Genomic DNA, 26120 nt, shown 5'->3' with positions numbered 1-26120 from the left:
GAATGGGGAAAAGATGGTGAGTCGCTTCTGACATAGAACACATGCGCCCCCCGTGGTGACATCCCTGCTTAGGAACAAGTGTGAGCAGGAGCAGCGGATTAAGGGGTCCCTAGTTTATAGTTAGGTGCTGACCCAAGACGCTGGGGCAGGTGGGATCACAAGGAAAGAGTTAAGATGAGTAAGGAAGGAGCTCCGGGCCAGAATGCCACGTGATTGCGCTTCACCGGGCAGAGGCTGCCATGGAGTGCCATGGAGATGGGGGAGGACGCTGAGTCAAGGAAGGCGGGCGGGAGAAATGACGGAGGAGCACCTGGCTGGGCAAACACCAGGGTCAAGAGGTCGCGCAGAGGGGCTGCGCCTGCGGGTGGCGGTGCGGCAGCACCATGGAGAGCGCTTGGGCAGCGGAGGGCGGGGGCGGGGGCAGGGGAGCGGCGAGGGGGCGGGGAGCAGCGGGGGCAGGGGAGAGGAGGGGGGACAGGGGAGTGGAGGGGAGCGGGGCGGGGGCGCCGCTGGGCCCCAAGTGCGCTCCCTGCTCTGAAGGCAAGGAGACCTGCCGGGCCAAGCTCGCGGTGGGTGGGGGTGGGGAGGTGGGGGTGTTGGGGGGATGGACGGGGGCGAGGGCTCAGCGCGGGGACTGGGGGCAGGGCTCAGAGCCACGAGTGGGAGGGCTGGAGAGCCCGCCCTTAGGCTGCTCCCAGCGACTTGCCAGCCGTGCCCAAGAGTTTGTATGTATGCATGTATTTATTTATTTATTTTTAAAGATTTTATTTATTTATTCATGATAGAGAGGGCATGGGTGGTGGAGGGGCAGAGACACAGGCAGAGGGAGAAGCAGGCTCCCTGCAGGGAGCCTGACATGGACTGGATCCCGGGTCTCCAAGATCGCACCCTGGGCCAAAGGCAGGCCCAAACCGCTGGGCCACCCGGGGATTCCCAGGAGTTTGTATTTAATCCTCGGTGTGACCTGAGGTGGGGGCCCAGCTGCAGCGGGGGAGGTACCACCCGGGCTCACCTGGATGGCGCTGCGGGTGAGGGAGAGCAGGTTCCTCGCCACCCTGCACCCCGATGTGCTCAGCGTGGTGGCGCCACCCTGCACCCCGGGCTCACAGGCTCTCACTGGGCACCTTCAGAAAGAGACAAGAGAAGAAGTAGGCGTCACCTGGAGAGGGTAGAGGGGGAGACAGTATCCCACATCCCTGAGAGGGTGGAACTTGAGATGGTGTCCCTTGTCTCCCGAAAGCGCATGGCATTGACGGAGTCGTGGAAGGTCCGCACCCTGACTCATGAAGCCCAGTGTAGACTGCCCCATCGCCCACCCCTCTCCCACTCCCTCCCTTCCGGCCACACTTGTCAGCTCAGCTCCTGTCTCTGGGGCTTTGAAGCTGCTGTTCCCTCTGCCTGGGATGCTCTTCCCCTGGGGATCCCATAAGGTCCTCTCCCCCACCTTAGACAGACCTTCACTTAAATGTCACCTTTCCGAGAGGCCTTCCCTGGATACCAGATCCAAATTTTCAATGCCTCCAACAGAGCGGCATCTACATGGTGTGCGACATACCAGTTTACTGCATTTTGTTTATTCTCGTCTCCTCCACTGAAATGAAAGCTCCCTGAGAATAGAAGGTCGTGTCCGGTTTGTACCGATGACTCCCTAGTGGCCAAGACACGTGAGTCAGATTTAACTGGGTGTCAACATTTTTAGGAAGAATCCTGGGACACCACCTTATCACAGGTGGTGGCTGCCTTCGTAACCCTGGCACACACTGGTCACGCAGCAATTAGCCGTTGAGTGACTGAACACTCGTGATTGGTTTTAGGCAGGAAAAAATGACGTCTCTCTCACATCTCTTTCATTTTGGCAGGAGAGAAGAAAGAAAGAAAGAAAGAGTGCTTGCCAATTTGTGGCAACTTTTCGAGAACATTCCTGTCCAATGGTCTCTACTTTCTCTGTAGATTGGCAAGTAAAGGTGGGAGTGAGGGTAGCGTTAAAAACCGCTCTTTCATAGGAATGAGAACCAAGCCGAACAAAGAATTGCCTTCCCCTGGGGAATGTTTAAAGGCTGCTTCACTAAAGCAGCCCCATAAACAACCCAAAGAAACCTTGATGTTCGTGTAAGAAACCTGCAGAGAGAGGCTTTGTTTGCTGTGGAGCCAAGAACGAACACCCCACAGAAACAGAGCAATGGTAAGGGCAGTGCTGAGGACAAGGCTGATCTGCATGACTTGGAGTGAATGGTGGTGCTAATGTGCCTGGTTGGAAAACATCCTTCATCAGCAACTGGTGGGCCAGCTACAGGCATGGAGAAGACAGGTAGTTGGAATTTTCCAGGTGTGGTGATGACTGGATAAGTGATTGCAACTATTTGAAAGAGAGTAGTTGAAAAGGAGACCCACTGGATCTGAGCTGGGTCAGTAGGAGGTAAATACAGAAGGAGGCAATGGATGGGGGGCTGGCGGGGCATCGAAGTCATGTCCCTCCCACGAGGGCACAGCTCTGTCTGCTGACCTTCTCAGAAGACTCTATTCTTAATCTCACTCCTGACATCTCTAAAGGTTGGGAGACGAGGCTATCTTACCCAACCTTGATGCAATCGTTCTCTGTAAACCTTCCATCATTCCTTCGTGGCGTGCACAAAATAGAAGTTGGAATTAAGGAAATAGAGAAGTCTGTGATAACTCGGGTTTGTGGGCAATGATGGTTAGAGATAGGTAGCCAAGAGGTAGGGAATATAGGAACGGAGCCGGGCCGGGGGAGTGGATAATGAATTCCATTTATTAACATGTTCAGTCAAGATGTGTATGAGACACCAAGAGAAGAGGATCCGTAAATAGTTGGGTCTGTGACTCTGGAGTACAGCCTACTAGCTGGGGAAAGAGCTGTGGGTCAAGGATGGATATTTATAAATTATCCATATATTCGTGGTGATTGGAACCAAGAGAAAAAATATGTAGAGTGAGTAGAGAGACAAGGTCGGGACATGCTGTAGGGAACACCTGTGCTGATGGTCAGGACGTGCCATAGGCAGAAGAATGTCCAACCAAGAAGGTTGAAAAGAAGGTGAATGAAACTGGGAAGGGTGTTACAAAGACCAAAGGAGGAGGGTTTGGAGAGCAAGGAGAGAGTCCACAGGGACCAGTGCTACAGCGGATCGGGTAACACGGGGACTGAAAAGTGAGGCCACTGGGCACCCTGATGAGGGGACTTTGAGGCAGCAAACCGCCCCCCCCCCCTCCGCCCCCTGAGCTACGAAGGCTGCAGCCTCTCTTTTGCAGGAATGAGAACCAAACCCAACAAAGAATTGCCTTCCTCTGGGGAATGTTTAAAGGCTGCATCACTAAAACAGCCCCATAAACAGCCTGAAGAAACCTTGATCTCACCAAGAGTCTGCTGTAGATCAAAGTCATATAAACACACCTCCCTGACAGAAGAACGTTCTGGACACAAGCCCCAATGTACTACCCTCTGCCCACTGTGCACCTGTCCCGGGAAGCCCTGGCTCCCCGGGGGGATTGCAAGCGCTGCTCCCCATCTGACGTGGCTGCCGCAGGGGACACTGAGCTCTGAAATGAGGCTGGATGACTGCTGGTCCCAAAACATGTTGGAGAAACTCGGGCAAACAGTGGCAGCTGGATTAGATGACCTTGCGGTTATTTTCAACCCAACAATTCTTCTGTCCTCTGAAGGAGGGCTCATTCCTGTTACTAATTTTGTTGTGTTTCCCAGGGGATTCTGTTACAGAAGACTTGGCTCTGATTTCCCCTGAGGGGTCCTTGGGCTGGCTTCCCCTCCCTGCCTGTAGGTCCCTGTCTTTCATCCCTTCATCCCAGGAGGGGTGAGGCCCTGGCCTGGATGTGCTAATGGGGCCGAGTCTTTCTCCTCTCCCAGCTTCTCCTTGGACCCTTTCCTTCCCCAAGTTCATGCTTTACCATGTGGGGCTTAACATGGGGGACTGGATCTCGGAGGGTGGGGGCGGAGGGCGGCCCAGGTCGGGTTTGAGGAAAGGCCACGGCTGCGCGGACCCAGAGGCGCGGTGTACCTCCCACCACGTTCCTTCTTCACACCTGCGGCTGTGGGCCCGCTCCAGGGGGGCCCCGAGCTCTGTTCCTAGAGCTGCACCCCTCCATCTAGTCCACCCAGGCTTGGGGTACTGCTCTTGCCTTCGCCGCGTCGCCGCGAGACCCAGGAGCGCGGGTGAAGTGCAAGGCGAGCCTCCCTTTGGGGCCCCAAAGTCCTGCGTGTTAAGGAATTGGGCTGTAGGCGCCAAGTGCAGGGGCCACAAGGTGGAGGGCAGAAATGGGGTGAGTTGGGGGCGGCTGCAGGCTTGAGGCGGGCCAGACCCCTAGGAGCAGGGGGTGTTTCCAACGTTGCCCTTTTCTGGGTTTTCCCTGGGAGTCCTGAGAAGGAGACCTCCCGGCGGGACGCCCGGGGGGCCTGTGACGCGCAGCTCCCCCTCCAGGCTCGCCGCTGCCCGCCCCCCCGCCCCCGGGTCCCGGGGGGCTCTCCACCCCCTCCACTCCTCCAGGGCCCAGCCTGCATCCAGGTCCTGGCGGCTCTTCCCCAGGGCTCCATCCGGGCTCCGGCGTCTCAAGTCCACCTTGGCCCCACGGGAAGGTGCCCTCCGTGCCCCAGGTGCTCCGGGGCGGGGGGCTGCGGCTGGGCAGTGAGGGCCTCGGCACCGGGTCTCCCCGGAGTCCCAGCCCCCGCCTGTCGGCCCAGCGCCGCCCCCAGGCGCCCAGCACCCAGCACCCAGCACCCAGGGGGTGCCCGGGACCCGGTGCGCCCTTAGGCTTCTGGAGCCTTCGCTGTCCCCCGCCGTGATCTCGGGGCTGCGGGGTCAAGGTCGCCTTGGCGTCCGTGCGGGGTGGGCTCTGCCTGCGATTCTCTTTCTGCCTTCACCTACCTGCCCTCTCCCTCTCTAAAAAAAAAAAAAAAGAAGAAGAAGAAGAAAGAAAGAGAGAGAAAGAAAGAAAGAAGAAAAAAAGCAAGCAGGCAAGCAGGCAGGAAGGGGCCGCCCGGGGCAGGGGCCGCTGGAGGGGACCCGAGGCCCAGCCGCAGCCCGCAGCCCGCAGCCGCTGCCGGTGACCGGGTGGACCCTGGGCCTCCAGGCCGGGTGAGGACGCGTCGGGCCTGTCCGGCTCTAAACGTGCCGCGTCTACACCTACATCCGGGTTTCGGCACCTGGGAGCAGGTGCAAGGGAGCTGGAGCTGGCGGGCCCGGGGCGCCGGCGGGGTGTGGGCGAGAGGCGGGGGGCACCTGCCGGCGCGGCCCTCGCTGTCCTGGACTGTCCTCAGGCTCCTAGGAAAGGGAGCCCCCACGTCGCCCCGAGCCAGAGGACATCCTCGCCCCCCGGAGCCTCGCCCACGGAGGGCTGGCCGCGTGCCGTCCAGAGCCAGGCACCTTGGGGACACGTGTTGCCCGAAAGAAGGCCTGAGAGGGAGGCGGGAGGAGGGGACCCGGCGTCCTGCCCGCGCGCGGCCAGAAATGAAGAGCAAGCTCCGCGCTGACAGGCTCCCGGGCCTCACCCCCCACCCCGCCCCCCCCACCCCCGCCCCCCCCCCAGCGCCCAGCGCCCAGCCCCCCCCGCAGCTCAGCCGCCTGCGCCGAGACCCCTCCCTGCGCTGTGCCCCCACCCGCTCCCTCGGCGGCGGTTCCAGTTGGCAGTTAGCTGCAGGGCCAGTTAGGGAGGGGGGTCTGGGGGTGCCGGCCAAGGGGCACCCACGCCGGTGACCTCACTCCGGCACCTCCCCCGGGGCCTGCAGAGGTCCTCGCTCACCACCCACTCAGGGCAGGAGCTGCTGGGCCAGCGGCAAAGGCGACTTTCTTGCAAGCCTCCCCTCACCTGCGAACCCACAGATCCCACAGGTGTTTGTTGAGCACGTCCTGAATGGTAAGTGATGAGAATAGAATGATGGGATGTTGTGGTCCTTGGCACAGAATTCACAAAACCCTTGGAATTTCTAGAATGAGAGAGGTGATAGGGGCATCTTTTGTTATCCATGATGCAACCCTTTCAGCCATACCTGGGTTTATGTTACTGGGCTGACTGGTGCCTGGAAGCCCCTAGAGAGCTTCAGGGTGGGGACGGTTGTCAGATGTGATGAGAGGGTTGGAATTTTTAGTTTCATCCCCTGACCTCCAAGAAGGGAGAGGAGCTGGGGAATTCTGTTAATCACCCATGGCCAGAGGTTTAGTCAATGATGCCTTACGCTGCGGAACTTCCATAAAAACCCTAAGTGGAAAGGTTGGTGGGGCCTCTGGGTTGGTGAACATATCTGTGTGCCGGTAGAGTGACACACCCCAAACTGCACTCCTTGCAGACCTTACCCTAGGTACCTTTTTTTAAAAAAAAAAAAAGGTTTTGTTTATTTATTTGAGAGCAAGAGAGCAAGAGCATGAGCATGAGTGGGGGTGGGCAGAGGGAGAAGCAGACTCTGGCTGAGCAGGGAGCCTGACGCGGGCTCGATCCCAGGACCCCGGGATGATGATCTGAGCTGAAGGCAGATGCCTGGCTGACTGAGCCCCCCAGGTGCCCACCCTATATGCTTCTTTATCTGGCTGTCCATCTGTGTCTGCTGTAATAATCAGATAATAATAGGCAATGTGTTCCTCTGCGATCTGTGAGCTATTAAAGCAAATTATCAAAATTGAGGAAGGGGTTACGGGAACCCTGATTTGTAGCCGAGTCCGACAGAAGCTGCAGGTAGCCTGATAACCCCCTGCTTTGGATTGGCAGCTGAAAGGGCTGGGGGGTGGTCTTGTGGGACGGAGCCTTTGACCTGTGGGGTCTGCACTAGCTCCGGGTAGTTAGTGTCAGAACTGAATTGACTTGTAGGATCTCCAGTTAGTGTCTGCAGAGAATTGGAGAACTGCTTGGTGTGGAAACCCCCACATTCCGTGTTAGAAGTGTGGGGAGCAGAAAGCAGCCCATTAAATAGTGAATTGGGCAGGCAGGGCCTCTGTCCTCACTCCGGTCTTTAGATTTGGCAGAGGAGCTAAACAAGCAAAGAGCAAAGCCCTCAGACTCTGTCTCGTACCCCTTTCCCCGTTTACCCTATGCCAGTCATTCTGGCCCCTCCCTGGTTGTTTATGAATGCCAAGTGTGCTTGGCGCTTGCTGAGACCTCTGTCTAGAATGCTCTCCCAACTGATTTTCTCATGCCCCATTTTTCTGGTTTCATTCAGGTCTCTGCTCTAAGGCTGCTTTCTCGTAGAAGCCTTTCCCCAGCTTGCCTATCTAAGATAGCATCTCTGCTACCCTCCAGGCCCTGACATTGCCTTATTTTTTCCTACTGAGCTCTTATCACTTCCTATTATGTTGCATGTTTATTTCTTGTTTAGGGTCTGACTCTGCCAACTAGGATGCAAGCTCCTTTGCAAGAGCAGGGAATTCTCCTGTTTTGCTCACAGGTCTATTTCCAATGCCTGAAACAGTGCCTGGGACATGCAGAGTAGATGCTCAAAAATATTTGTTTGTTATATAAAATAAATAATGAGTCAACTGCACAAGTGATATCGAAATCACGGTTGCAAACGAGTACCCCAAAGGAGAAATTACAGGACTTTGTGAGAGTGCATCACTGAGCATGAGCAAGTCTCATGATATAAACTGGGACTCCTGAAGGGTGTCTTTCGTTGGGTTTGATGGCTTGCCAAGCAGGTTGGTGGGTGTGGGACTTGGCTTCTGTGGCAGAGATGCTGGGCCTGGTTTCCACTGGGTTCCTACCACACTAAGCTCTTGAGCTACACTGTCCCATATGGTAGCCACCAGCCATGTGTGCCTGTTTAACTTTACTTAAATAAAATAAAATTAAAATTCACTTTCTTAGTCACACATTTCAAGGTGACTTAGCCACATTTCAAGTGCTCTGTAGCCACGTGTGCTTAGCAGCTCCTGTGTTGAGCAGCACTGGTAGATACAGACTATCCCCATCATCCCAGGCTGCTCCATGGGGCCGCGCGGGTCTAGAGTGTGTTGCAAACCAGCAGCAGTCCAGTAGGTATGGCGTAAGCTAACTGCCACATTGGTGTCTGTATCCATTCCCATTAGCAGTACCAGGGAGAGAGAGAGAGAGAAAGTGGGGTGGGGGGAGAGAGAGAAAAAGAGAAGAACAGGAGAGGGGGTACCTGATTACCAATGACCCCCATGTAATCGTGTATTTCTCATGAACTTGCTCTTTCCCCACTAATGGGAACCTCCCCACTAATGTCTACCCCTGCCCCTTACCCTAAGAAACAGAATCCAACACAAGGTTGCCCTTATTCATAGGCTCCCTTTTCCTGCAGAGAAGGATGAGGTGCTTTGGTTTTCTCTGCATGGGATGAACAACGGGGCAGCTTCTGTACACTCTGGATGGAGGCCTGCCTATGATTTGCGACACCATTGTTGGGAAGCCAGGAAGTCGGGTACATTACTCCCTTTTCAGCTTAAAGTATGACATCTTCAGGAGAAAACTGTAGAAAGAGAAGGGCCCTTGAGCAACCAGAGCTAGATGGCCAGGGCAGGCTCTGTACTTTGTGATTCTTGCCTTCTTTGTGTTTATCCCTTTTTCATGCTCCTTTCTGTATTTTGATTCTTTTTTTCTTTTTTTTTTTTTTTTTTTTTTGGCAAGCCTAGCCAGGCTTCACTGTGCTGAGGGTAGCCAAAGACAGAAGATTTAGTTCCCACTTGTGCCAGAGCATGTAAGGGGGCGCAGCCATTTCTGGGGGCAGGCTGGTGGCAGAGGAATGTCCTGTGAGCAAGTCCCAGGGGGAAGGTAAACCCTGGCAGACAATATTGGATCCACTTGGGGAAACATTTCTTCCCACCTGGAGCCTCACCTTCCAGGGCAAAAACCTTGGATGTTTAATAAGAGAAATGATAAGAACAATAGGATTTAAACCTGAGGGCTGATGGGACGCCACACCTGTGCCCCATCCAACCATGACAGTGCATGGAAACCACGCATCTGCGTCTCTTACAGGACCGGTTTATGTGACCAGAAATGAAGAAAACTCAAGGGTGGAATTATGAATATAAGTAGGAATGACTTGTCATGCCCATTTGTAATAAAAGTTAGAAAAATACAATTGCAAATATTCCTCATGAGATCATATGCTAATGTTAATGTCTCGTAGCTCCTGAGGTCGTGCAGGCTAGATTTTCCTGAGCACTACAGTGCGCCAGTTTACTGGTGACGACGGGTGACTATGCCCATTTCCAGGGATCAATTACGAGCCATGAGTTCCATGTCCGTAATAGCCTTTGTCACAGCCATTGTTCCACACGCCTCTAACTAGAGAGCCCTCTCGGTGTCACCGCAATGACCAAGGAACAAATAGGAAAAATGAACCATCAATCAATTTAATACTATCCTTTTCTTTCACACAAAAACTTCCACTAGGCAGATGATGACTGACATAAAAACTAAATCCATCTGTTTTATCACTCCTCTCCAAAAGGACAAGTGTGAGAGGCAGGAAAGAGGACAAAATATGTAGGATTAGTCTTAACCCTAGTCACTGGTCTGCTGTGGTACCAAGCGATCTATCACTTGGGGGAAGAAAATAGCCCTCTTGCAATTTTGTGCACATTTAGTATAAAATCATGTCAGTCGTCAGCAAGATCTTTGGGAGTAGGATTCTTGGAATATCCTGCTTAATATTATAGAAAACATCTTTAAAAAGGGCCTGAGAATACAGTTAGGTCATTCATTTATTCATTCATCGAACAAATAAATATCGAGTACCTATCACATCTCTAATGCATGCTAGACACTGAGGACACAGTGGTGAACAAAGTCTTTGCCTTCATAGGGCTTATTATTTGGGGGTGAGGGTAGGTGTTTAATAAGTGAACGAGTGAGACCAGTGTTACCAGAGAGGACCCACAGAGGGCATGTGGCTTCACTATGATAGTCCAAGATGGTGGCAGTGAGTGATGCAAGAGCCCTTTCTGAGGAACAGACAATTCAGGTACCCTGTAGAAGGTGGGGAGGATGGGGACACATGGAAGTGGGGGTGGGCAGGGATGGGGGTAAAAGTGAGGAAGGCGCAGGCATAGACCAGAAGGCAAGAGGGAGCAGGGAACATTTTAGGAACTTAGGTAGGAATGGCTGGTGCAGAGAAAATGGGGAGGGGAGTGGCACATAATAGAATCGGAGAGATTGAGAAAGATCAGATCCCAGACAATCCTGTGAATCACGATGAGAAATTTCACATGCTCCAGAGGGAGACAGGAAAACTAAGGATTCTAAGCATGGGAATGGAATGCCTTAGAACGATCTGTGTGCAGCAAGATTGATCAGAACGGTGTAAGGCCAGAGGCATGGGGGCCAGTTAGGTGACTGGTGCTGTCACCCAGGTGAAAGCCAACAGGTGCTTGGACTAGGGCGGGAGCCGCAATGTTTAGAGAAATGTGCAGACACCGAGAAACAGGACCTGCAGCACTTCGTGATTGATTAGACAGAGGGAGAGGTGAGAGCAGAGAATGAATCCGGGATGGTCCCTCGGCTTCTGGTTGATGCAGTGGGGTGGATGGTGATGTTCCCACTGACTCAGGGCACAGAGGAGAGGAGCAGGTCTGGGGAGTTGGGAAGAACGTGACAAGGGTAGAACTTAAAATACTTATGGAATATCCAAATAGGGATGTCCAATTAACGTTTTGATATATGGGTCTGCTGCTTCCCAGAAACAAGGCTGCTTATCTATTCTACTTTTATCTCTAGTTTCTCAACTTGTTTGAAGTTAAGAATTATGTGAAGACTCATATTGTAGACAATGGCTTTGGAAAATTGCTTTATGAGTTGTAAAAATGGAGGCTAAAATGTATCCTTTAACCTCCAAATTCAACGTCTGGGAAATCATTCCAAATAAATTAACCAGAAAAAGAGAAATACCATATGCATTGAATTATGGCTTATAAGAGCAAAAAATTAGAAATGTGTTCATATCCAACCAAAGGAGCTAGTTAAATAAATTATAGTATACCAACAAAACAGAATATTGTATAGTTATAAAAAAACAGTCATTATGGATATATTATAGCAACTGAGAAAAATGCTTTGTCACAATTCTATTCATGGTATGATTCTAATTTTGTGGAAATGATCACACATGGACAACCAGAAGGCCACTTGAATAAACAAAGAATTGACTCGCCAAGAGATGGAATTATGGTGATTTTAAAAAAATCTGTTAAAGTGTTGTCTGTAAATTAAACATGCTAAACAAGATAAATATGGTTTTGACCTTGTTTTGTTTTGGCTTTGAGGCAAAAGGGTTTCCAACTTTGGTGATCCTAGGCACTAGATATCTTGCTGGGTTGAGGACATGGAATTCGTAGTTGCATGTGGAGTGGTGGGTTTTGACCACAAGGATCTTGCCTCCTGGGTCTCCCCACAATCACTCAGGAATCTCATCTGAGCATGTCCTTGTTTTTTTTGCAACAAAAAAGGAGTCACCACTCCCTGGAGCACATGTGAGTCTCCCCTGGGATCCTGTGGATTCAATCCTTTAGGTCCAGAACTTCTTCCCAATGGTTTTCCAATCTCAGGAGAGTGAGGAACTTAACACATGATGTATCTCTTTCTTTTTCTCTGTTCCTGATTTGCCTCAGGGACCTAGTAAGAATTAATGATCAAACGTCTGAGACAAGTTCTCATTTGTTTTTCGTATCTCCTTCATCGAAAGCCCCACAGTGAATATTTGCAAATGACCATGTAGACAATGTGCCAACGATTTCCAGAGGTGAAGTGCTGTGAAGATACTGGATGCCCATGGTTACAGTTCTTCTCTCATTCAATTATGCCCTTTGCAGTCCACCGGGGATGTGAGGGTCTTGGCCCACAGGGGACTCTTCGATGACAGTACCCGTAACAGCAGAGCCAGAACGCAGAACTCCTGCGTGGAGATGTTATCCTGAAATAGGCTGTGAGCAAGATGGCGGTACTGACAGGATCCTTTGTTTCTCAAAAAAAAAGCAGCTCTGCCTGGGAACTAGTATAGAAAATGAACTCCAGTGGCAATGTATAGTAAGGACAGGTTTCACGCTTTTGAAATAAGCTGGGCTCTGTGGCAAAGAAATCAATGCCAATGAAATAATGAAACATAAACCCTCAGAGGTAAAAGAGCTCTTTTCATTCTGGGAGGAGAAAACAAAACCAACCAAAAACGGATTTAAAATGTCCTTGTCTTGTGTTTATGACAAATGGGGAATTAAAGAGATTGGCTGGGTTAGTTCCCTTGGAAGAGATAAAATGCCTGAATATTCAGATGCTCCTTTTCCTCTCTAGGGCAGCCAACAAGAAAGTTGCAGTAAATCCCACTGGGGGTGGTCAGGTGAGAGAGGAGAGCTTAACAGTGGAGCCAGGCAGGACACTGAAGCAGTGACTTCCCCTTCCAGCTGCTCTCTGTCCCAGGCAGGGGCCACCTCACATGTCCCTAGGCTGTGATGTTCCCGTGGGAAGTTTTGTGAGCTCTTGTGTCTGTTAGGATTGAGAGCAATGCCATCGTGTAATAGCTGCCTGGGTATGATTTACAATTGGCAAGAAGATGGCTTTGTGTGGTTATAAATGTTCAATAGCCTTATTATGTTTTTAACTTTTTGTTTTGAAATCACTTGAGTTACAGAAGAATCACAAAGATAGTAGAAAGAGTGCCACATACCCTTCCTTGAATGTTAGCATTGTATAAAAGCTGTGGTACATTTTTCAACACATAGACATTCACATTGGTACAGATTTTATTCACATTTCAATACAGTTTCCACTAATGTCCTTTTTCTGTTCCAGGATCCAATTCAGAATGCCACTCCGTATTCACTTGTCCGGCCTCCTTGGTCTTTTCCCGACTATGATAATTTCTGTCTCTCCTTGTTTTTCAAGGAAGGGCTTGAGTTTTGAAGAACATCGGTCAGGTGTTTTGTAGAATATTCTTCAATTTGTGTTTGATGTTTTCTCATGATTAAACTGGGGTTATGAATTTTGGGGAAGAATGCCACTGAGGTGTAGTGCCCTTCTCATCAAGATATCAACATAATGTCACCATGACTTATGCTGGTGATGTTAATCTTGACTTGGTTAGGATGGAGCTTTCGGGTCCTTCCATTGTAAAGTTACTATTCTTTCCTTTCTGTACTCCTTTGAAAGAGACAATAAGTCCAGCTTACGCTCAGGAAGAAGGAGAGGGGAGTATCAAAAAATTTATGTACTATGCTAAGACCACCACAGTAATTAATATACATTTTAGGGGTTTACTCTGAAGTCAAACTATTTGTTTATTATTTTAAGATTAAATTTTCTTTTTTTTTCTGATCACAAAATGTAAAGCAAATGATTTAAACCTCATCAGTCTCACAAAACCCAAATCTTACCAATCACTGTGTGTGTGTGTGTGTGTGTGTGCATGTGTGTACAATGTGCGTGTTTGCTATTTGGTAACTGATTTCTTAAATTTATGACATTGCGAACATACTTTAATGCAAAGACCGCAGAGTATGACATGATTCATTCATTGTCTAGCCCCTAACAAAAATGAATGCCTAAGATCAATACAATTACCAGAGGTTTAAAAATACATGGGCTCAATGCCCCAAAAAGGAATAAAACAATTAAAAAATCAGCAGAAGACATGAATAGACATTTTTCCAAAGAAGACATACAGATGGCCAACAGACCCATAAAGAGATGCTCAACATCACTGATCACAAGGGAAATACAAATCAAAGTTACAATAAGATATCCCCTCCTACCTGTCAGAATGGCCAAAATCGACAAAACAAGAAACAACAGGTATAGAGAGAATATGAAGAAAGGGGAACCCTCATGCATTGTTGGCAAGAATGCAAACTGGTGCAGCCCCTCTGGAAAACAGTATAGACGTCCCTCAAAAAGTTAAAAATAGAGCTACTCTAAGATCCAGCAATTGCCCAAAGAATACAAAAATACTCATTCAAAGCGATACATGCACCCTGACCTTTATAGCAGCATTATCAACAATACCTCAATTCTGGAAACAGCCCAGATGTCCCCTCACTGATGAACGGCTAAGGAAGATGCGGTACATGTACCCAATTGAGTATTACTCAGCCACCAAAAAGAATGGAATCTTGCCATTTACAATCACATAGATGGAGCTAGACAGTAGTATAATGCTAAGCGAAATAAGTCAGTCAAAGAAAGACAAATACCATATGGTTTCACTCATATGTGGAATTTAAGAAATAAGACACATGAGCAAAGGGGAAAAACAAGAGTGAAACCAAGACAGAGACTCTCAATTCTAGAGGACACACTGATGGTTTCAGAGGGGAGGTGGGTTGGGGATGGGTGAAACAGGTGATTGGGGATTGAGGAAAGTACTTGCTGTGATGAGCACTGGGCGGTGTATGGAAGTGTTGAGTCACTATACTGCACACCTACAACTAATATTATACTGTATGTTAACTGAAATTTAAATACATTTTTTAAAAATATGAATTTTTAATTTATAGCCATATACCAAGGCAAAAATAATGGAGATTAAGGCTGTGTATACTGAGATGGGATTCTAGTCAGGGGCAACAAGCAGTCCCCTAGTTTCCAAGCAGGACTGAGGCAGAGACCAAAGCCACAAGTCTTCTATGGTGAGAACTGAGACATTTAGACATTCTAGAACGCCAGCTGAAATCTCATTCAAGAATGTTTGACTTTCACCAACTGAAAGAAATTGCGAATGCTTTCCTCATCATTTTAGGAGCCCGCACCTGGGGAGCAGGGGCAGCCCAGCTGCTAACAATTAGGACTCATTTCATAAATGCCACGTCTTTGAAAGATTCATAATTTAAATCTTTTTTTTTCTAAAATGAAGAGTGAAAGAGTGACTATTGTAGTGAAAAGTGTAAGCAAAAATTAAATGGCATGGAAGGTATAAGCATTTTATCAAATTTATGTGAATGTCAGTCCCAAGAGGAGCCTGGAGTTCTGTTGCCCTCACAATGTGACTGGTAGGGGCGTCCTTCCACTGTCTCTCTCTTGATTTTCTTAAGTAAAGTGACTGATACATCAGTTGTTTTGAGGGTCGGGGAAAAGACAATATTACAACCCCTAAGAGACTTGTTTTCTTGGACTGTTGCTCCATGTTGACCAGCAAAAATTTAGATCTCTCTCTCTCTCTCTCTCTCCCTTTCCTCTTCTACTCTCACTTCCTCCTTGGTTCCTCCTCTTCAGAACTCCAGACAAGGGTGAGGAACAAGAAACAGTGCCTTTGTTATTGGAGAGGTTTGTGGGTAACTACATGAATAACTCTCTGTGCCCAGAATTAACACCACATTTGACATTCATGTTGATGCCAAGTAAAGTTTTAAGGACCTTTAGGTCCACATTAGACTCCTGACACATTAGACAAAAAAAAAAAAAAAAAAAAAAAAAAGGTAGCCATTTCTCTTGTCTAAAGCCTTAGAGTGGCTGACCTTCAGGGTAATCCCCAGGGACCATGCGGGGGGGCCTGAGAAGTTGCTGTACATCAGAACCCCCCGCAGGGCTTGTTAACAGATGTTCTGGGCTCCAGTGCCAGAGTCTGATTCGGGAGGCCTGCAGTAGGACCCAAGAAGTTGCATTTCTAACAAGTTCCTATGTCACGCTGATACTTTTGGCCCCGGACCCCACGTGGAGCATGACTTCTATAGACCGACTTATTTACGCAGATTATTTTCCGCACAGGTAGCAGTCTAGGTGGATGTGGAGAACTAACAATGCAACACCAGGACAAAACGAAATTCAGCCTGCCTGGCTACAATTTTATTCTAATTAACATCTGCTCTCTCTTGGGCTTTCTGAAAAACTCTTTTGATGCTTGTATTTGTCACCACCACCAAAATGAGTTGATGCAAGTTTATTCAATTGCCAAACATTTTATTTGTGATGAGAAGGGTTTTCCTTTCTCTAATTTGAGAGATGTTTTGTTTGGTCTTCAAGAGTGGCTCGAGCAGGTGTTTCTTTCCCTCTGACAGCTGGCAGGCCACACTGGCTCAGAGTTTTCTGATCTCTTCTTACCCTTTACCCCTCAGAATCTTGAGGTTATAAGGCCTGGGGCTTGCTTCGGTGTTGCTTTGGGATCTTTGACAATTTGAGCTGTAGCTCTTTTAGCCTCAGATGAAAATCTGTGGCTTCTGGAAGTCATCAAGTCAAATGAAATGGTTTCGGATACACTACCCACCTTGGCATTCCTCAGGGGTACCATCCGAGACTAATCGGTCCTCCACCTGGAGAATTCCACATACAGTCTGCTCCTCCTCCTTCTCCCCTCAGTGACACCCTCTGGAATATATAGCTGCTGGGACACGTGCTGAAACACCACCACCACCACCTTGAGAGGGCAGTACAAAGAGTTCAGCAGAGGGAGGAAATGAGGGCCAGGGAGGCTTTCTGGAATATGTCACTGGTGCCCAGAAAAGAGGGGGAAATGAGATAGTGCATGAGGGTGACTGAGCCCTTGCTTGCTGGAGGGATGATCACTCTTTTAGAGGAAATGCCCATGCCCACAAAATGGCCAAGAGGAGAGTTGGAGGGGCTCACTTTTTATGCCTACATTTTAGTTCATGAGCAGAGTCGGTGCCCATTTTGGCTACAGACGGAGCAGGTGTGGAACTGAGGCCTCGGCTTGCTTCGGGCCTGGGCTGGGCTCGCGTCCAGCATACACGAGCAGGCGTGTCGAGCCGAGGCTGAAGTTGGTCAGACAGGAACGGGCAGGACGGTGCTTAGAGACTCCTGAAGAGGCAGACAGGCGAGGGTGGGGAGACGATTCACTTTACTGAGCAATCCCATGAGCCGCTGGGGTTGGAGGCGTGTGTGCTTGGGGCCTGTGCGGTTAACGAGCCCCTTCAGGGAATGAGACAAGCCAAGGAATGTTGCCAGATAAGCATACAGGAGACGGCTAAATTCAAATTCCAGGTATACAATGAATGTTTGGGACGGTCCTACGCTAAAAAAAGTATGTGTTGTTCTCTGAAATTTAACAGGATGTGCTGGTTTTTTTGTTTTTTTTTTGTTTTTTTTTTGTTTTGGGGGGGGGGATTGGTTTGGTTGGTTGGTTGGTTTTATTTGCTAAATTTGGCAGCCCTAAATTCTGGAGGCCCAGGTCCGATTGAGCAGGTGGGCAGCAGCCTCGTGGGGGCGGGCCACGTGGCACCCAAGGGTTCTGCTTAGGAGGCAGGCTTGCTCCTTGGAGCCCCTGCGGCCAGTGGGGGTGTTGGGAGACCTGCTTCCACCGGGTCCAGTGGAAAGCTGTAGGCTATGTACAGGGAGACTTTGGACCGAGTTATGAACCCAACGGTAATTAAAAACATTTCACATTTTTCCAGAACTTTTTTTTTTTTTTTTTTTGAAAGCAAGAGAAAGGTAGGGAATCCTAGGGGCCGAGGGTGTGACTTCAGATAGAGACTCTAAATGTGAATCCTCCATAGCTAGTTGGTCAGTGCGGCCCGATGGGGCAGAGGGGAGAAGAAGGCAATGAGCACCTGCTCGGGGCCAGGCATTTTCTGTTTGCTTCTGTATTTATTTTCACAACAGCCACTGTCACACAGGGGGGTGGCAGTGCCTACTAGCTCTCCAGCACCCAGCCCTTTTCAGGATCTGCCTCTCTCTCCTCCACCCCTATCCCTCCACGCACATATCCAAAGCCGGGACTTGGCTGCTCTAGTTTCCAGGCAAATCTTATTATCTAAACTGAGACAACAGGAAAGTCTTCTGAAGCCTTGGAATGAGACACCGAGGCTGAGCCTCTTAATTGTGGGAAGAAAAGTTAGAAGGTCATTTGGACTCAGAAGAGGGTTTGTCCTTTCAGACAGCCAAACCCATGGGTGCATGCCATTGAAAGTGCAGCTAAAGTGGGAAAACGTGGACGAGAGAGGCAGAGAAGGAGAGGGGCAGACAGAGAGACACTGCTGACAGCTTTCCAATTCAGCTGTCCTTACAACTGGCCTGTCAGAACTGCAACCTTTTTTTTTTTTTTAATTTTTATTTATTTATGATAGTCACAGAGAGAGAGAGAGAGAGAGAGAGAGGCAGAGACACAGGCAGAGGGAGAAGCAGGCTCCATGCACCGGGAGCCCGACGTGGGATTCGATCCCGGGTCTTTAGGATCGCGCCCTGGGCCAAAGGCAGGCGCCAAACTGCTGCGCCACCCAGGGATCCCCAGAACTGCAACCTTTGAACTCATCTCAATTTTGTTTTCAAATTCTGAGTGGCTTCTTGTTCCTCATATTAGTGTGTATTATTGTTAATTCTTCTTTACAACATATCACACGGCAAAGAACGGATAATACCTGTGTGGCCAACCACGTAGTCACTGCTCTGTGTGGTCCCAATATGTCTGCTTTTTCTGCAGCATCCCACTGAGCCCCCTTCTCCTAGCATGACCAAGGATGAGCATCAGGTGTTTCATCTTCCTTTCCTGGGCAGACCACAGAGGTGGCGAAGGTTTATCCAGACACAGAGACCAGAAGGACATAGTTCCTGAGGTCAATTGAAAGCAGAAAGCTGGGCTGGGCTTGTGCAGCAGGTGGGACCAGACTTTCCCAGCCACAGGGCCAGAGAAGGCACAGATGACCGGGGCCTGGTCCTCAGGCTGCCAAATACTCAGAAGGTTCAAGTAAAGCTGCTGCAGAGTCATTGTGGGAGGCCAGAGATTAGACGGGTCCCAAAAGGCGTCGCTGATTGGCTGGGCACCTGGCACACAGTGATGACACCAGACTGAAGTGGTTCCTGCAGTCTAGAACTTACAGTTTCATGAAAAAAGAACACAATAAACAAATAACTGTAACTAAAAATTAGTTAATGCAAGTGATAGATATGCTGTGAAGGAGGTATTCGGCTATCAGGATGGGGGTAACACAACCAGCCAGAGCTTAGTGTGGTGCAGCCCAAGAGGGATAACAGTACCGACGCTTCATTTTGGGGACTTAGAATTCATCTTGTGGGTGGGGGAGACCCACTGGTGGGGTAAGTGGGCTAGCTTACCAAGGGGGAAAGGAGGAACAGTGATAAAGACTAAACTTTGTAAGTTCTTCTTGGATTTCATTTATCCAACCCATTCCTGTTGGGTAAAGCGTTTGGGGTCTTGGTCAAGTCGTTGAAAGTCAGTTATTTACAATCTACTTGAAGACAAATTTGTTAAACAGTCAAATTACTAAAGTTGGTCTGATACATTCTTTAACTGGATTTAGACCAGTTCGTCATGGCCATTTTGTGGGCATGGGCAAAGACAGGGCACAAGGCAGGAGCAGGACACGACAAGAAGATAGAGGCAGAAGCAGGGGTATGAGATCTCAAATCAGAAGGGCGGCAAGAGGCATGTGTTTAAGGGAAACCCAATCTATTTGCATATAAAACTTCTACCCTTGGAAAGGTCCTGGGCGCTCAAGACATGAAATCCACGGGAAGCTGACGTTCAACTTAGAAGAGTCTGACTGACATGGCAGCTAAAATGCTAAAGCAACAGCCTTGGAGAAGCCATGGCAAGACCAAAGCATGGGGGAAGGCCTCAGGTGTGCGATGAGGTTGATCAGCCGATAGAGGATTCGAGGCATTGCAGTTTGGGCAGATTGGTTAATCAGACAGGTGGCTTTCAGAAATGCGGGGATTTCAGGGGGCTGCCTACTTCCATTTGATTTGATTCATTTATTTGTCAGGGCTCTTTTTTTTTTTTTTTTAAAGATTTTATTTATTTAGTCATGAGAGACACAGAGAGAGAGAGAGAGAGGCAGAGACACAGGCAGAGGGAGAAGCAGGCTCCCTGTGGGGAGTCCGACGTGGGACTTGGTCCCAGGACCCCGGGGTCACTCCCTGAGCTGAAGGCAGAAGTCAGGGCTCTTTTAGATTCAAGGACAGAAACTCAAAATGGCATTGGCAAAAATTTACCGGAAGAATATGGGAGCGTGCTACGTAATGGGAGCAAGAATCCAACAGCCAAAGGGGAGGCCGGAGCTGCAGCAGGTCCCCAAGGGGGGCGCCTGGCCCACAGCTGCTGTCAGCCCAGCCTCGCATCCCGGGGCTCCCATGCCTGCCGTGGACAGACCTTCCGCCCAGTTTGGGTCTGAAAATTTCAGAGGAATTCTCTGGCCAGCATGAGAAAGGTAGCCCAAAGCAGGGGGAGGCAGTTTCCAGAAGAAGGAGATATTGTGAGCAGATGAAAGAATTGTGCGTCGCTTGTAGGCCTCACCAGAAGCCGGGGACGATGCCCAGGCCGTGCGCACCCACAGTGCAGTTCTTGTAGATACGAGAGGACACAACTAGCTGGTTCCCTCCCTGGACAGGCCCTCAAGCCTTTCGTCCCCACCTGCCACTTAAAATGGTGATCCCGCCTCCACCGTTCCCTCGGACGGCAGAGGCCCCTCAGCTCGGTGCACAGCAGATGCATGTTGCCGGAGGGGACGGGAAACCTGCTGGCCAGGTCGGGCCCCACTTTGAACGGGGCAGTGGCTGTTTGCTGAATCCCAGGGGGCTTCATACAGAGGGAATGAGCAGAGGGAGAGGGCCAGGGACATGGCTGAGGGGCTCTGTGGAGCTCACCAGGGCTCAGTGGGGTCAAGGCCACCGAGACGTCCAGCCTGGCCCTGGGAGCAGCCAGGTGTGCTGTCTGCACAGCGCCCCCGAGCTCTAGGAGCACCGGCGAGGAACCAACCAGGCGCAGGTTCCTGCCAAGGCCTCCCTTGGCCCGCATGGGGGGGACCGTCTCTGAAGTGGCGGCCGCTGGCCCGGCTCGCTCTCAAGTTCGCGGAGGACATATGGGCCAGGCAGGGATCAGTGATGGAACATCTGGCCCAGGAGCAAATCAAACGGCCCCAGTGACTAATTTAAGAGCGTTGCTTCTCCATTGTTCTTTCTGTGGCCCCATGCCAAGGTCACCGTGGGTGGCGGGCTCGAGAAGCCGCTGCCCCACCTACAGCAGTCCCCAGGATCCAACTAGTTTTCCTTAAAAGTGAATCGATAGCTCTTTCTTTGAAGATAGAAACAGCAGCTACCTATCACTGAATCCTGAATTCTCCCAAGCGTGGCTAGCCCCTCCTTGCCGGCCCCCAGGCACCCCTGTTTCTTATTAGCCATTTATCATCTTGCCTCAGAAGACTCTCTTTTTTAAAAACTCTACTGAATTCAAGTGTGACATGTTCTATTTCTGCAACTGAGCTTTTTCTCCTTTTGGTTCAAATAAAGGAAACAGCAAATATTAAAGAGCATGAGAGAAAAAGCACAAATGCCTGGGCCATTAATAGACAAGATTGCCTGTGGTTCAGATTTTGGTGGTTTATATAATAGCCAGAAAGGGTCTTTAAATTAAATATCCATTTTCTTTTGAATTATCTTTAATGATACAATACAACCATATAATTTTCAGCCTAAGGAGAGGGTTTGGTAGGATATATGATCCTTCTTATATCCTCTTTTTTGGGTCAGAATCATGCATCACATAACTCATTCTTGAAGTTCTCCCCTGGAAATGATATGTCTTTTCCTCAGAAGTTATTCTAGTTAAACATGTGCTGTGGGATAAGCCAGGGCTTCTGTGTTTGTCTGCATCCTAGCTCATGGATAACATCCAGCTGGCTGTCACGGCGATGCCTCTGGCTTCACCTCCTCACTCAGTAGCACACTCTCTTCGGGCTCTGGGTACCCACCCAGTCATGGGATGGTCAATCAAGATTATTGTGGTTGGTCCAGATTATTCCTCCATTGGTAATACCTAGAAACATCTCCTGATTCTATTCCTAGCAGAGAGAACATATTCCATCCCCAAGGGAAGCAAATGCTCCCTTTCTTCCTGCTGATCCCAGGCACCTCCCAGCTTCCAGAAATGATTCTGGAATTGCCTTACTGTTATTTTCATTGGATTTCTTCAGTGCAGCCCTGGTTGTCCTTCCTCCCTTCACAGACGTAGACTGGGGTCCTATGTAAGGCAGGCTGTCCTAGGCAGGTAGATGATCACAGAGAGACGAGACAAATGGAATCTAGTTCTAGGTCCGTCACGAGCTTGCTGTGTGCTCAGAGACAAACTACAACCTCTCTGTGCCTCTGTGTACCTTCTTTTAAGAAGCGCATCTTCTGATGTGGTTATCTCATAAGGTGGGAGTGGGTACCAGTGCTGTGAAAGCAAGGTGACAAAAATGAACTGACTTTGAAGACCCGATATTCTAGTGTTCAGAGCCTTCCACTACGTCTTAACTCTTCTAACTTACTCAGAGTCATATTTGTCAAATGAAGCTTCCAATGGATTCCTCCAGATTTCCTGGGAGCTGGTCAAGAAGGCAATGCAAGGCATTGTCTGGAGCTTGTTCCTCTTGGTTGCGTGACTACCCATTACAGCTGTCTGATGATGACAACACAATCATTTGTCTAGCAATTACACAGCACTTTCATTTTACTGCCTCTTTTAATGTTGCCAATAACCCCGTGGAATAAATATTATTTCCCCTATTTTATAGATGAAGAACCTGAGGTTTTGAAAGGTTAATGACTTATTAGATGATGCTCAGCTAGCAAGAGGGAGAGTTGGAATACAAAACTAGGAGTTCTGATTTCAAATCTAATAATTTCCATCTTTCTAATGGTTTTCAAGCTGTTTCCTCCAAGCTCTGGGTTTGGGGCAGGATCTCAGGGGAACAAGGGCAGCTAAAGCCAGGGGAGCTCAGATCACCTGCTTCAATCAAAGCATCTTTTTAAAATGTTTTCTGTTTTATATTTATAGAATTCCACACTAAATTTGGTTTTGAACAAAATGTTCCTGGTGCTGAAAAACAAAGTTTGTGAGCCACAACACTATACCATATGTGTTGAAAATGAAACCTTTTATCAGTCCTCTCTTTAGCAGCCAGAGGATTTTTCCCCCTTTGCTGCAGCAATCTCAGCTTGAAATCCTCTTTCCCAGAGGAGCTGACCACAGGTCCTCTTTCTATGCTCAGGCCAGTGAGCCACATTCTGGTTTGGTGGATCCTTCACAGGAGAAGTGTTCTGTGGCCACAGTAGTTGACACTAAGCCAGATGTTGTTCAGCACGGATAGAGGCCCTGTTCCTTTCCTTAGAAGAATTGAATCACATGTTCCAGCTTGCCTTTTAATATAAAAAGAAAAGGCTAGTTTCCGTTTTAATTAGATGAACTAATTACATGTCACACATCTCCTAAGCAGTTTTGTATTTGCCCTAACTGTGATGCTGACATTAGCATTCAAAGATGTGGTTCTCGCGGTGTACAGATGTTGGCTTTACAGACTGTCATGTTCCTCGTGGCCACAAGATGTCAGGCAAATATGGTCGTGGGATGTAGGTGCGGGAAGGTGCCGTGGCTCCTGAAAATGCCATTGATGAGTTCATTAGCTGATTAATATCCTTCCAATAAGCTTGTTGGAAGAGTATAGGGAAAGTCTATGAAATGTGTCATATCGTTATCCTGTTGATGGAGGTGCTGAACACCACGAGCTGGTAATCAGATTAAGATGAACAAATATTGATTGTACATGCTTGCACGATTAAATCCTGAATAATTAAAGGCCACTGAGTTTCCCAGATCTTTCTCTCGTGTGTGTTACCATGAGCAACATGTGCTGTATTTAAAGAGTACCATGGGCAGAGGTGACTACAGGAAAGAAATAGGATTAGCTAGAGAAGTGATCTCCTTTGAAAGTTTCTGTTTGAAAAATCTGAGAAAATGAAGAAATGGGTTTTAATAACTTTCATATAATCATGAGACACTTTATAAACTGGAATATATTAAATTTAAAATAAACACATGCTTAGACATGTGCCTTTTAGTCTCCTGAATGACTACCTGTAGCAGCTACCTTGGGATCCGAAGAAAGCAATCATGACAAGTAAAGGTTGGGTCCAATCAATATGCAGTTATTGAGTTCCTGCAGACGGCCAGGTGCTGGTGAGGATGCAGAAGACCTTGAGGGCATGGTCTATGCTTCACCCTTGCTTCTATCCTCCTCATTTATTTCCTTTCTCTCAGGTTTCTGCTTCTTAACCCTTCAAATGCTACTTACTGTTAAGCAAGAAGATAAGGAGATGAGCCATTATTCATTTACCTTTGAAATCATATTTGCTTTCTATGATGTGCTAAACTGTGGCCTGAGAATTCCAAGATACATTTTAAATGGTGCTCACCTGAGGGCACCTGGGTGGCTCAGTCAGTTAAGTGTCCGGTTCTTGGTTTCTGCTCAGGTCATGGTCTCCCTGAGTCAGGCTCCACTCTCAGCATGGAGTCGGCTTGAGATTCTCTCTGCCTCTGCCCCTCCCGTTCATGCTCTCTCTCTCTCTCTCTCTAAGATAAATAAATAAATCTTTTTAAAAAATGGTGCTCACCTATCTAATAAAAAAGTATGGTCATGGAACAGACAAGCCAAAAATCAAATTACAGTGGTCTGATGTTAGTGATGCGACCAAGTAGACGCCCGTGGAGTGCACGGGGTAGAAAGGATTAATTCTGCTTGTTCCTGAGAATGTCGTGGCTGTTCACAAAAATGATGAGCTGGAGCTCACCATGTAAGCAAGATGGGGCAGCCTGAAGGCTTAGAACACATGAAGGCAAGCGTGTTAGTGCCAAGGCTAAGTGCTGTATGAAAGTGCTCTACAACATAGCGTCTTGGAAGGAGTCTGTCACTGAAGTCTCTCACCCAACAGTCTGAAGGTGAGAAGTCAGTGGGACAGGGCAGCTTTGCCCTGCCAGGTCATTCAGGGACTAACGTCCCTCCAACTTGGGCCCCCCAGGATTGACAGAGCATCAGCTGGCTTGCTGCCAGGAACAGTTCCAGTCATAGGGAGGAAAGAGAGAAGAGGTCCAGGGTAAGCAAGTTCATTTTAGTCAAGTGAGGCAGCAGTTGCACACTTCTCTTCCTTCTACATTCCACTGGCTTTGAGAACAGACACACGGCCAAATCTAGCTTCAGAAGAATGGTGGTGTAGGTGGGAGGAGCAGCAGGGTAATATAGTTTTAATAAGGTGAATAGGGGAAGACTAGGCTGTGGGGAGCAACCAGTAGCCTCCAACGGGTCATAAAGGGAATGCTGTGTGGCAGGATCTGTCTATGGCGAAGTGTAGCTGGATTATGGCTGGTGTGGCTGGTAATGCGGCTGGTGGGGTGGGGCCAGGGCATGGAGGAGTTTGAAAACTCCATGAAAACATTTTATTTTTAATTTTTTTGAATGTGTTTATTTATTCATGAGAGACACAGAATGAGAGGCAGAGACACCGGCAGAGGGAGAAGCAGGCTCCCTTTGGGGAGCCCGATGTAGGATTCCTTCCCAGGATCACGACCTGAGCCAAAAGCAGTCGCTCAACCACTGAGCCACCCAGGTGTCCCTACATAAAAACATTTTAATGAGACCTATGTGCTGACATTGTGCTTGGGGTAGATCGCTCTACTTTCCTCTGCTTCCTCTGGTATGGCTAGCCTGGAGGCAGGCAGTGGTTGGTTGTAGGTCCACGTCAGACAGGGCTAGGGCTTCACTCAGGGGCAAGGAGGGCTGAGGGGGATGGTAGAGTAAAGAGACGCTTAAGCAAGAATTTGAACTAAAACTGGCTGATAAGTAAATTAAAAAATGTTAACAAATCAGACAGACAGTATTTCTGCCAATGGCAAAGCCTCTTCCCCAGAGAACAGTCCCACCCCTGTCCCCATCCCCCCACTTTTATTCAATGCTTAGAAATCAAAGGAGCAGAGTGGGTCTTTGCTTTACCCAGTTGGGTCCATGTTCTTTACTCATGTCATTATCACGACGACCTTGAAGGCTCAGCGCCCTGAATGTGCTGGTACATTGAGGGTATATCTGCCTCTCAGGGACCGAGGCACATAAGTGCACAGAGATAGACCCAGAAAAGTCAGAACTCCACTTTAGTTACCTGTAATAGCAGTGCAACTGGCAAGCAGACAAATGTCAACTTGACCAGCTCTCTGGGGCACATTCTGCACCGGAAGTCAAATTATTAGAAGGGTGTGGAGTAGAACAGGGGAATTCTATATTGGAGTATTAAGGGGTGTTCAGTTCTGGTAGCTTGATGCATTCATCCGCAAGGTGGGATTGGGTCTATCAGGAGCATTAACTTCTCGGGTTGGACTCTTCAGGCATCTCGTCCGAGGAGATGGAAGGAGACCCTGGAGTTTCCATCACTATAGTCACACT

At 48.8% G+C, this 26120-nt stretch overlaps 1 long non-coding RNA gene across 1 annotated transcript; it reads right to left on the bottom strand.

Annotated features, from left to right (window-relative positions):
• Positions 1–21293: 21293 nt before the first annotated feature.
• On the bottom strand, positions 21294–24926 carry LOC140637590 (uncharacterized). The gene is made up of 3 exons (XR_012034675.1): positions 24106–24926; positions 22182–23983; positions 21294–22087 (listed from the first exon to the last, which is right to left on the bottom strand). It is a non-coding gene; the product is annotated as an uncharacterized lncRNA (long non-coding RNA).
• Between the last annotated feature and the right edge of the window lie 1194 nt (positions 24927–26120).

Source organism: Canis lupus, chromosome 8, assembly GCF_048164855.1.
Source record: "Canis lupus baileyi chromosome 8, mCanLup2.hap1, whole genome shotgun sequence".
Lineage (NCBI taxonomy): Eukaryota > Metazoa > Chordata > Mammalia > Carnivora > Canidae > Canis > Canis lupus.
Note: the sequence above shows the minus strand (reverse complement) of the source record. Positions and strands in the feature narration are given on the sequence as shown.